The sequence below is a fragment of the Myodes glareolus genome, chromosome 24 (genome assembly GCF_982192425.1).
Source record: "Myodes glareolus chromosome 24, mMyoGla1.1, whole genome shotgun sequence".
NCBI lineage: Eukaryota > Metazoa > Chordata > Mammalia > Rodentia > Cricetidae > Myodes > Myodes glareolus.
In genome coordinates this window covers 26,908,365-26,922,208 of record NC_142049.1, presented here as the reverse complement: position 1 = coordinate 26,922,208, position 13,844 = coordinate 26,908,365, and positions in this window count along the sequence as shown.

Genomic DNA, 13,844 nt, shown 5'->3' with positions numbered 1-13,844 from the left:
TCTGTTCTATTAATTACTTATATATATGTGTGCATGTCTGTGCATGTGTTGGGGTGGTCCCTGTTGAGGCCAGAAGAAGGCAAGAGATCCACTGGAGCCAAAATCACAGTCAGTTCTGGGCACCCAGACTTTGGTACTGGCATCTGAACTCTGGCACCCTCAAAGAACAGCCAATATCCAGCACCTGTGCATTTTAAACTTTTTCACTTTGAACTTTTTGGTGGCTGACAAACTTTCACACAACCATAGTTAAATAGATTTATACTAAATAGAACGAACATTTATTGATACTAAAACCATAAAAATTATCATAAAGTCATTATTTGACACACATATAATTTTACCAGTTATTAATTAAAGAAGCAAATTTGCAAACTGTTGATAAAGGATGTGTTTGATAATTTTTTACAGAAATCATTAAATTTTTTACTAAGTTTTGATACTTCAAGTTGTTTCAGAATTGACCAATATTTGTATTCTGTAATTATCAAGGCTGAGGACATCATTGCGTATGCATACATGTGTGCACGCACACACACACACACACACACACACAGCAACAACAACAAAAAATCAACAAAAGAACCCCAAAATTGTAGAATTGTGTGTAGGGCCATTACAGAAATTGTTTAAAATTTAGTAATAATTAAAACCAAAATTATTTGAGGATTATTTGATAAAACTCCTGCAATAAGTATTAAAGCAAAATATTCTAAAAACAATACAGTCTAAAAAGCTATAGTAAGATATAAAAGTTCTTCATCCTCCATAACTAAACTCATTGTCCCTATAGGAACTCAAACTTTGCACATGCAGGGAAAGCACAGCAGGGTGGCTCTCAGCATTCAGCAGCCTTAAATCTGAACTAGGGGTCTCGGGGCAATGTTCACTGGTGCTCTGACCATGAGCAGTACAGAGCACATATGCGCCAGGGGTGTAGAACCTAGAATTCAGCCAAGTGACATGATGCAACATGGGAAAGGGTTGCTAGCAACACTTTAGATCATTCTAAATTGATTTCAAATGAATTTTTGATCACTGTATGTTCATAAAACTTTTTCTGCTGCCAAAGTTTTCATGACCCCAACATTTATTTATGCAATTGGTCATGAAGTGACAACCCATAGTTTAAGAACCTATACTCACCAGACATGGTGCAACACATTTCCTACAAAAAGTAAGAATGTTGATCCAGCCTGGGTAGATTGGATTTTGGGATTCTTACAATTTGCCCTGCACTTAGTAAGAGTATTCTAACTAAAGTTACAGCACAAAGCAGCCCGTGGAAGCTCTCTGCCTAGAAGTGGAGGAAACGGAAAAGAGGATCACAGTCTTCTGTGTTGCCTGGGTGCACATAGGCAGCTCAATGAACTCCTAAGGGACATAGTCAGGGAAGGAATTTAAAGTATGTAAAAATTTCAATACAGTGAAGAATGAGAACAGAGGCGATGCGATTTTTCAGTGTGTTTAGTTATGTAGCATTTTTCTTCATTTCAAGTGTTTGTTTGGTGTACACACTTGTGTGCATTATTTCATATGTGTGTGGGTGCATACTTGTGAAGGTGTGTGTGTGTGTGCGTGTGTGTGTGTGTGTGTGTGTGTGTGTGTGCACTCATGGGTGCATGTAGATATCAGAAGTTGATATTAGGTGTTTTCCATATTCACTCTAGCATGTTACTCATTTAGGAGAAGTTTTCCTAATTAAACAAGAGCTCCCATCTTTCTCCTAGGACTGCCAAACCCAACACTTACATAGGTATTAGGGATCCAATAGATCCTCTTATTTGCTTGGTCAGTGTTTCTCACTCTGCACCATACCCCCTCTTCCCATGTAACATTGTTCTTCCTAATTTATTCGTAAATGACAACTCAGTCTTTTGCATGTGCTTTCAAAGCACATCTCTACTGGTTTTGCAGTTTTGTCCTTTAACTTCTCTTCCAATATCACTAATATTTAAACACCTAATGGGTTTTTAAAAAAAAAAAAAAACTTGAAGGCTGTGGGAAAGAATGATACAGGTAGTACAAGAAAACCGGGCAATAACCTGGGTATAGAAATGTCATCGGAGCTTGTGTGTGAATTCGTACTTTACTGACTCTAAAAATTGTGTGTTTTATCTGATTCTTATAGTAATCACTCAGTGATATGACAACAGGGGGAAAAGAAGAAAGTTAAAAGAAGAAATATAAAGAACTGGTTGAAGTGTACATATACAGATTGTGTGTGTGTGTGTGTGTATACATACACACACATAAAAAGATATGACAGTAATAATCGATTAAAAAAGCTGTCAGTTTGTCAGTGAGTGACACAGAAGGGGCTTGAAGGGGGGAAGTAAGGTAGTGGAAAACTGTTGCCCAGGGATCCGAAAAATAAGAAGTCTGTGATTAACTAGACTGTGATCTCCATTTGGGCACCATTTAGAACCTCCCTTCTGAGTCTCAGCTTATGCCATTTTAAAATATGATAATGTGTTCCCTTAAGTGAAGGGAGTACGTTCCTTCCTTGGCAGTGCTGCAGATGGCACCTGGTTCATAAGGGTAGCAATCACAGCTAAATCCATTTAGTATGAATAATCTCAGTGGTTATTGATCTTACTATTGTGTTACACAATCTAATCCTGAATGCTACCAAACTTTTTTGTTTTCTCATCATTTCTTTGACAGTTATTTGTCCTGAACAATTTGAGTGCATTCTTTCCCTTTTTGGTGAAACATTTTAAAAGTTAACATCACTGCATTTTAGGAGAAAGCTTCCAATGCCATTGACACTTGTTCTGGTTTGGGTACAGGACACATTAAAGAAGGTTTAATGCCATTCTGCTGTAACAATTCTTAAATTGATCATTTATGGTACATAACAGGACAGCGGAAAATACCAACCCACCCACCAGCTCATACAAAAGATGTTATTCTCATTTCCCAGAATTCAGGGTTATAAGCATCTATGCATATTTTTACAGTCTGTATTTTTATGCCTTCATCAAATGATTTCCAAATTTGTGTACCATGACTCAACATTATGACAATGCTGTCAGCATGCATGCACATGAACATACACCAAAGTCTTTTATACAGTGCAGTTGTATTAATGAGTAAAATGCAATTTTATTTAAGTCCATCATGAAAAAAACCATGCTTGTGAAACTTCAAAGACGTTTTTATAATCAGCATAGACCCGAGAAAAAAATAACTGCATGCAGCAAACACCATTTACCGATATAACTGCACAGGTTATTGTAGTGTAGACCAGCTACTAAGGTCCTTGCTAGAGCACAGATGATAATAGATGGAAATGCAAATTTAAAAAGCTAAAAAACAGAATAAAGCACTAGGTGGGGAGACGGGCAGGAAGAAAGGGGCTGTGGCTTAAATAGGAAGCCTCAGCAGGTCACATCACCCACTCGTCTGTCTGTGTGCTTCGTGATTCTCATTCAGCTGGGCAAGATTCTCAAACAAAGTCCAGTGTCCTAAAAATATTTGGAACTATTACAAAGCATAAATTATAAATGTGTCAGGAAAATGGAAAAAGGTGTCCTGGGTCTACTTAAAGGACAAAATGATCTCAACCATTATTCAACAATGATATGAACATCTTTTATTTCATTTCTCCTTAACAGTTCCTTCTGTTTGCTATCATTTCCTGCTCAGCACCATGTCAATAATTACTAAATTACCAGGACGCCTGTACAATTTCAGCTCAAGTGTTATTACTGACAAGTCAAACAATGGGGCTGATAGAAAAGATGGGACTCTATCCCCTTATTTAAATGGACCGTGATCAGGAGGAAAGATTGAAGCCCCCTTTTTCTTCAAAAGAAGGAGGGAGGGGATGGTTTACATTTGTGTGACTCAAGGACATGGAGTCAGAGGAAATGCCTTTTTAATGTAAACCTCTTTTCATTTCCAGGGGACAAAAATGAAGGGTATTGAAAAGACTCATGCTTGGTGGAAGAAGTAATTACATTTTTTTTTCTTTCAAATCTCAGAGGAATAATGCTTTTATATTTCCTGAGATGACCCAATTTGTGCTCTGATATGCTCCCTTAAATGTAAGTGTGCAGATGTCCTCACCCTGCATTGGTTTTCCCCAGGAAAAATGCCCAGTTACACCCAGGATTAATTTGAGTACCACTTTCCCTCTCTCAATGTGCAGAAACAACTCTAGAGTTCTCCCACTGCCTGGGGGCCTAAAGTCTAAAAGATACTTGGCAAGGTGTCTAATAAATAGTAATTCATTGAAAATGTATCTGCAGCTTTTACCCATCTTCTCAAACTATATACATTGGGGGTCCCCTTGTCTTGGAGAAGGAAAGAGTATGCAGATGTTAGCAGTAGGAAGAAAAAAATCCAGCTCAGTCTGCAACTAATGGGTAGTCATGTAGATTTGAGCAGAGCGTTCCTAGTCATAGGCCATCTGCTCCACTGAATATACCTATGCATGCATATGTGTGTACACATACACAGACATATATACATACATATTCATATGTATATACACATTCACGTACAGTCAACCTTTCTCATCTGCAGGCAACTGGATCCAGAACTTCTTACAGATGCTCAAGTCTTCTGTGTGAAATAGCCTTGTGTTTTTACATAGCCTAAATAATCTTCCCTCTGAAATCATTACTAGATGACCTATAGCACAGAGAATACAATATAAATTGTATGTGGATGGTTGAGACAATGCGTTATTTAGAGAAAAAAAATAAAAAATATACATACTTGTCCAGCACACTGCAGTGAAATATATTTCCCTTTTATCTGGTTGAATCTGCAAAGGCAAAACTAGCTTGTGTCTATCTGGCCAAAGGCAACTGTCTCAAGGTGTCTGACAGCTACAACTCAATAGAAAAATAAATTCTATTTTTCCTTTATTGAAAACAGATTTTTTTCATACATTATATTTTGATTATGGTTCTCCTCCCCCTACTGCTTCAAGTTCTTCCCATCTCCCCTTGCATCTGGTTCCACAACCTTTCTTTTAGACTTCTAAAAAATAAAAATAAAGTAACAAATAAAAAATAAACAAATTAGAAAATGGTAAAACAAAGAAGAAAAAGATTCAAAGTAAAAGTACAAGAAGTGCATAGAGATGCAAAGACACACAATACAGATTCATAAACTCTAGAATACCATAAAACCCCAAACTGGAGACCATGATCTATACTCAGAATACTTATAAGGTGGAAAAATTGCCCTGACTTAATATTATCAGACAAAGAACCTCCAAAAATGTGGTGGAGTTTGTTTTCTCTTGGCCATATATTACTGGGCATAGAAGTCTTTAAGAGTGTTTGTTTCCCTAATGAGACTCCCTTGGAGAAAACTAAGTTTCCATTTGCAAGTGGCTATCAATTGAAGATTGCTTCCGGGTTAGCAATGGAGGCTTGTGTCCACTTCCATTTTTATTTCTAGGACCCCACCAATGAAGACCCCATGCATGACCACAATCTCTCTGAGTTTGTATGAGAACCAATCCTATTTTCTCTAGAAGGTCTTGATTCTGTGGTGTTCTACATTTCCCCATCTTCTACACTCTGTCTGCTTCCTCTTCCACTGAATTTCCTGAGACCTGTGGGCAGAATTTGATGGATACATCCCTTTTAAGACTGATTGTTCAAAGGTCTTTCACTCTGTGCACATTGTATTGCTGTGGGTCTCTGTATTTATTTCCATGTGAGACAGGAGGAAACTTCTCTGATGATGGCTGAACAAGGCACCGATCTATGGGTATAGCAGAATGCCATTAGGTGTCATTTAGTTGCCATGTTCCTTTAGCAGAACAGTAGTATTAGGTTTTACCCTAGGTTCCTGTCCTATCTAGTTTTAGGTACCTGGCCACCCAAAACAGGGTATGGGTTCAATTTCATGGAGTGGACCTTAACTCAAATGAGATATTGGTTGGTTACTTCCACAGCTTTGTTCCACTGTTGCACTAGCATACCTTGCAGGCTGTTCACTCTTGAATATCCAAGGGTCTGTATCTGGGTTGGTAATTACCTTCATCTTTTGGTAGCATACAGAGTACCTTCCAGTAACAAGCATACCAGTCTGTAGTGGGTAAAGCTCTAGGTATGCCCCAACTGCACTTCTCTGTGTTCGGTGAATTATGTAGGTGTTATCTTCAGCCTTACTGTCATTTTATGGAGAGAAACCAAAAGCCATGACAATAGCCTGGATTTTTTGAGGGGGGTCATGGGACCTTTTTGGTCAAGAACTCAATTACTTATAACACATTTCCAGTATTGAAAGCTTTATCTGGTGATGAAAGATTAATGTTATTTGGAGTAAACGGAACCCTCACCCCTTGCTGGTGGCAATACAATAGCCACTATGAAATAAGTTTGGGGTTTCCTCAGAAGATGAGATCAATCTGGCTCAAGGTCAAGATGGATTCCCCAATGTTGTAGAGAAACTTTGGGTTTGTGTTATTTATCAACATTATTTTGAAGTTGCTTGCTTGTACTTCCGGCTTTATCAGTTAATATTATTTCTTTCTTGGGTCTCTGAGGGAGTTGAAGACTAAATAGTTATAGTTTTTCTTGTTTACCTGATGCAGAAAACAAGTTATGATAAAAAGTGAATTAGGTACAAGACTTTGGGCTCACCAAGATAGGGTAGGTATGGAGTCTTTTCTCTGAATTTGTCATGTGCAAATGTACTAGACATTGTTGATGTATTTATTGCCTATATATATTATATATAGTTATTGTACTTATTGTATATAGTTTTTCCTGTACTAGTCATAGCCTTTTATTATTTTAGACAAAAAGGGGAAATGGAATGAGATTCCATTTTTATTTTAATAAATAAAGCTTGCCTGAATATCAGAGAATAAAACAGCTACCCTGGTCAGCCTTATAGACCAGGCAGTTACAGCACACACCTTTAATCTCAATAGCTACACTAGTTGCCATAGAAACCTAGTAGTGCACTTTTTTAATCCCAATGGTGCATGCCTTTAATCCTAGCTCCGAAGGATTATAAAATGGGAGGAAACAACTCTCAGCCTCAGTCTCATTCTGAGACTCCTGGAGGCAGGATAGCCATTTTTGCATTAAGGTTTTAGTAAGAGTCAATGACTGGTTGTTTTGCTTTTCTCAGGTTGATCTCCAATTTTTCTTTCTGAGCTTTTATTATTTGGGCTTTATCTATTTCCAAAACTTTTACTACAACATAAATTTGCACTGTGTCTGCAAACACATGAAAATATAAAGTTGTCATTCTGTGCTTTTCAAATTCATGGCCTCTTTTTTCATTAATTGTTGCTACATTCATATATGTACATATACATGTATTATAAAATATAATTAGATATGTTTGCATAACGTTATTTGCATGCATATTTTACAGAATATATCAATCTTAGTTAAACTTGACAAAAACTGAGTACCTTGCTACACAAATTTTGAGATGTATTGTTGGCAATAGAAAAATTCTTAAGCCTAAAAGTCTTCTGAGTAAAATACAAATTGGCTGTGTAAGAAGAATTAGTTATTGGAAGGGCTGTGTGCATATAAGACTGTGATACAGCAATTAAGTTAGCTTATAGTAAGGCAAAATGGCCAGAAATCAGGAATTCAATAAAGTTGTGTTATCAAATGAATGCTTTGACAGACGTCAGGGAGAGGAATCTTAGTCCTCTTGCATGGAGAGAAAACCCCAGTGCAGTTGAAGTGAAAATAATGGTTTATCAAGTTTGATATCAAGGTAGAAAAAAGCTTCAATTGGTGAAGAAAAAACCCGCCAATTAATAATCTCCCAACAAATATACTAGTACCTGTGGAGTGTCAACAGTTCAAGGAGACAGAAGAATAGTAATGATACAAAAATTCAGACCTTGTTTCCAAGACTGAAGAAATGTTGGCAGGAATAAGAGATAAAAATCACCTGCTAAATGAAAAACATATCCTATTGTGATATATGCTACCTAAAAGCAAAAGTAAGTGAAAGAGATTATCAACATTGGGATAGAGAATGGGATGGCAGGATGGTTAATTGTAACTCTTAACTTGACACAACAAGATCACCTTGGAAGAGAGCCTTATTATTATCTAGACCACACTGGATTGTAAGCATGTCAAATAGGAGTTGTCTTGATTTTCAATTGACAAGTGAAGACATAGCCCATTGTGGGTGGCACCATTCCCTTGGCAGGAGTTCCTGACCTATATGCAAATAAATAAAACTAGCAGAAAGCAACAGAGAGTAGCTTGTTTTTCTCTGATCTTGGCTGTAGACAGAGTATGACAAGCTGTCTAATGGTCTTGCTGTTATGATTTCCCTACAATGACAAACTAAAAGCTGGAATTGTTAGCAACACAAACACTTTCTCTCTTTCTTTCTCTCTCTGTGTGCTTTTTCCAAGATATTTTATCACTACTGAATTGAAACTAAAATAGATGTTTATTACTGTGGTAAGTATGGTCACATAAACACTCATATTTCTCTTGGATATGATCTGAAAAAAGTGAGAAAAGGGCTGTGAAATTATGCTATAAAAGACTGTGAAATATGGCAAGTAGAAGTGAGTCTGATCTGGTTAGGAATCTAGGGAAGTCTGTAGAGACAAGGGTTTGAAATTAGAGAATGAAATTAGAGAATAAGCCTGAGCCAACTTCCCTGAGATACTGGAGACAAAGGAGGGATGGATTTGGGCCTTTGCTTTGAGTAGGGGAAGAATGTTTGAAAAGTGATATGAAGAAACAGGTAATCTTTAAAATGGACCACAATGATGTAGGCTCAGACAAAGATTGGAAGAAGGCTGGAGACTTTTGAAATTTCTGTCAGAATCCAAGGAAGGAATCACTTGAGATTTACTTTTTATTAGTTGCAGTGGAAACATCTAGAAGTAATATAGTTCTTAAATGCTGATGTTGGGACAGTGATGTTAAAGAAGAGTAGTTAGAAATCTCAACATCAGTGCTAAGAGAATGAATGTTCTTTAAAAGAAATAAAGCCATGTGTAGTAACACACACCTATCTGTAATCCAAGAATGAGACAGACAATTTTTGTGTTTCAAAACAGACTGGGATATATAATGGGGCAATATGTGGATGGATGAATGACCAAATAAAGAGTGAGGAGAGAGAGAGAGAGAGAGAGAGAGAGAGAGAGAGAGAGAGAGAGAGAGAGATATTGAGTAGCAAAGTTAATAGCATGAATATCATTACCCTCTTTATGTTTTATATAGATCTAGAACTGTCCTAAGAGTAGTGCTGCAAGGAGAGTCCTCTTGTTCATTCTGGCCACCTGGCTAGCTTAGCACTGAAATAACCACATAGAAGCTGTATTAATTAAATCACTGCTTGGCCCATTAGCTCTAGTTTCTTATTGGCTAATTCTTATATCTTACTTTATATCATTTCTATTAATCTGTGTATCACCTCATGGCAGTGGCTTACTGGGTAGAAATCCTTGATTCTGTCTCAGGTGGATCCATGGCATCTCTCCCACTGACTTTGCTTTCTTCCTCCCAGAATTCACTTCTGTCTTCCTTGCCTACCTAAGTTCTGCTCTATCAATAGGCCAGGGCAGTTTCTTTATTTATTAACCAATGAAAGCAACACGTAGCCAGAAGGGTCTCGAATACCAGAGTAGGACTTCTAAGAAATTATGTCCTGAGGCAGAGATTGGGCATATATAGTTTAGATATAAAATTTTATCAGAATATAGCTAGATGTGCACAGTGTGTGTTTTCTTTTAGGCTGGAATAGGAGACATGAATAGTAACTACAGAGATCATGTGTCCAGTGTAAAGTAGGTGTTACTTTCCTTTTACAGAAAAAAAAATGCCAAATTCTAAAAAAAAGGTGGGGGGAGAAATGGGATGGTGTCTAGAGGGTGACATGGGAGCAAGAAAGATTAATTGTTATGATAGAAGATATTCCAAAATAAGGTAGAGGGGATTTTCAGTGAAGACCGAGTTATGAAGGCTACTTCAGAGTGAGAGGGAAGTGCCAACACATGTTATTTAATTTGGTGTTGAAAGAGGATCTAAATGAGCATGGAGGAATTTTTTACCTATGAAAGTACTGGGGGATATTTATATACATTGTGTGAAATGTGCACTTTGATTGATTTAGTAAAGAGCTGAGTGGCCAATAGCTAGGCAGGAGAGAATAAGCAGGATTTCTGGGGATAAAGAGAATTCTGGGAAGAAAAGTGGGGAGACATCATCAAGACACAGATTTATGGTACATATGAATGGTAACTGAGCCACATTGCAGAACATAAATTAAAAATTATGGTTAAGTAAGTTATAAGAGCTAATTGATGACAAGCCTAAGCTAAAGGTTAAGCTTTTATAATTAATAATATGTCTCTGTGTCATTATTTGTGGGCTGGCAGTCCAAGGAAAGTTTGAATACATGAAGGGTAGAGTGACTAATCAAGTTTACATGCAAGCACATGGTAAACATTGGTATTATGGTCATAGACTCTCCCTTCTGATCGTCTGTGTTGTTTTTATGCATAAGAAAAGCAAGATCACTAGTTGATTGAACTTAGTGTTGTAGTTCATAGAACCAAAGGAATGGAAAATGATCATGGTAAGAATAGAAGACAACAGGTGGTACCAGGGTCCCAGCCCCGGTCATAAACAATGTGGGACTCATTGTTATACTTTGAAATCATTTCCCTTAGGAGAACAGCTCAGGTAGAGGTCCTGATGTGATCATACAATTATATGCAATTTGTTTAGAGTCTTTTATGATAATTATGATAGGAGAAAGAGGAACAAAAGGATAAAGTTTGCATATGGAAGGGATTAGACCTGTAACCCTCAAATGTAGTTGAGAATCTTTCTGGAGAACTCACTGAAACACGATTTCCTGAGATCCATCTCTGAGGTTTCTGAATTTCTTGAGTGCTAAGAAATGTATTTCATCCATTATAATTTCTAATAATCTCATAGATAAGCCTACTATGGAAGTTCTCAACCTTCCTAATTCTGGGAACCTTTTAATACTGTTGATGTGAGATTCCCCTCTGTATGTTGTGATTACCATTAATGAATAAAGAAAACTGGCTTGACCTGATAAGGTAGAACAGAGCTAGGTGGAGAAGACGGCAGAGTTTGAGAGAAGTCATGTATCCCTGCTGAAAACAGATGCTGGAACTTTGCTGGTAAGCCACTGCCACATGACAATAAACAGATTAATAGAAATGGGTTAAATTAATATGTAAGAGTTAGCCAATAAGAAACTAGAGCTAATGGGCTAAGCAGTGATTTAATTAATACAGTTTCTGCGTGATTATTTTGGGGCTAAACATCTGGGAATAAACTAGTGGCTCCTTCCAACATACTGTTTCTCATGTTGTAGTAACCCCTACCCATAAGATTATTTTGTTACTTCAGAACTGTAATTTTGCTAGTTATAAATTATAATGTAAGTATCTGTGTTTTCTGATGGTCTAGGCAAACCCTGTGAAAGGGTCATTTGATGCCCCAAAAAGATCTCAAAGCCCATAGGTTGAGAACCACTGTCCAAAAACTACCAGTAAGAAAAGCAAATTTGGGAGCTGTCATTGCCTTATCACACAGTCGACCTGTAAGGAAGTTGATTTCTGTAAGGAAATGTGAGGTGAAGTGTGATGGGTAGTGGAAGGGAGAAAGGAGGAAGTAAGATCCATGAGCTGTGAGAAGAACCAGGAATAAGGGTTAGCAGTATCTAGATGGACATAATAAACATGGCATAAATTCCTGGCATAATATATTCTACAAGATACCAGTAAGAGACTAAGATAATGTGACACAAAATAAGATTTCTGGAGGTGAAATTCTAGAGGAAGAACGAGTCTCAGGGTTTTTATAGGCTTCAGTATTATTCACTATGTAGACACAGGAATTGTCTAGAATTTTCATTGTAGTGAGATGAAGAAATTGAGAGTGATTCAGTTAGGCACATAAAGCACAGTCATGCTGCCACCAGACTAATGACAATAGAGAATTAAAAGAAGAAGTGGCACATGAAAGGGTAGTGAGAGAGGGTTCTTACAAGGTAGTCTTCCTGAAGGCAGAGCAGAAAATTAAAGGAAATAATCATATATGTATATACCTATCTTTATACCAAAAGAATTTTGTTAAGGATGAAGTCCATTCCAAAGGGCTCAGAGGAAGAATCTGGAGTGCGAAAAGTGGTGGATGCTTTCATAATCTGGATGATGTAATGAGCTTAATTTCCTGCATCTTAATGTTGCTAGCAGAGAGACTAGTCTCTAGTCTATGGTAACTTTTCGTATTGAGAAAGGAGGTGTAGGGTATACATGGCAGTGTGAATGGAATTGATCCCCATAAAATCATAGGAAGTGGCACTATTAGAAGGTTTGACTTTGTTGGATTGGGGATGAAGTGTGTCATTTTGGGGGCAGGCTTTGAGGTTTTCTAAGCTCAGGATACCGCTTAATAGCTCAGATTATTCCTGTTCCCTGCAAGATGTAGGAGTTTCAGCTTCTTCTCCAGCATCATGCTTCCCACCATCTTGGTAATGGACTGAACCTCTGTAAGTGAGCATCCCCCTGTCAATTAAATGTTTTCCTTTATAAGAGTTTCCATGGGCATGGTGTCTTTTTCACAGCAATAGTCATAGCAGCATTATTCATAATAGCCAGAACCTGGAAACAACCTAGATGCTCCTCAATTAAATTATAAACAAGGAAAATGTGGTATATTTTCACAATGGAGTACTACTTAGTGGTAAAAAAATAATGACATCTTGAAATTTGCAGACAAATGGATGGATCTAGAAAAGCCAGATTGAGTGAGTTAACCAAGATGCAGAAAGACAAATATGCACTCACTCATCAGTGGCTTTTAGACATAAAACAAAGAAAAACCAGTCTATAATCCACAACTTCAGAGAACCTAGACAACAAAGATGGCCCTAAGGAACTCTTTCTTGAATCTAAATGGAAGGAGAAAAAGACAAGACCTCCTGAGTAAACTGGGAATGTGAGAGTTACAAGAAAGGTTAGAAGGGTTGAGGGAGGAAGTAAGGGAGTGGAGAACAATATATAGTGCAATAAAAACAATTTTATAAAAGAGAAAACAGAAACCCTCTCTAAGACAGTATGCAATTATGTGAGATACGTGGAGTACTTCCAGATCTTTCTCACTCAACAAACCATAGGCTCCTAACACATCCCTGTCTTATCTCAAATCACTGTGAACCACACACAGTTCTTAGTGCCGGACATGTTCTGTAGGCAGAAAGTATAGTTGTACAGTAGATGACTATGTTCTTTCTTCTTGTAAAACTTAGATACAGATATGGAGAGCACAATAAATAATCCTTATATAAATCAATCCAGATAGTAACAAAGTCCATGTTAGAAATCATATAGAATAAATTGGAATAGAATGGGTAATGGTTTGGGAAGAGAATTCTCCTCTTGGAAACTGACATTTAATAGGATAATTGGATGCTAGAAGAAAGAAGTAGGTGAAGGGTGTTGGAGATGCTGTTTCTAAAGAAGAAATATTCAACACAGAGATGACAATAATGTCAACATTGACTTGTTGTGAACACGGAAGGATGCCAGAGTGCTACGGTGCAGTGTGCTTGGTGGAGTAAGCAATGTCAAGGTAGAGATGAACAAGGCCAGCCAGGCAGACTGTTTGGGAAGACAAAAACAGAGTGAGGTGAACTTATTATTTTTTGAAAGAAACTTTTTAGACACTATGTAAAACTATCTTCTAGGGTACAAAGAAGAGCTGTATTTTGTGTATGCTACAAAGCAAGCAGATTGGTCCTGGTTTTCTAATGATGTGTATGGATGTTCCCATGGTGGGGTTAGTCATAAGCCAGTTCAGAGTATGTTGTGGCCATAGCTATGA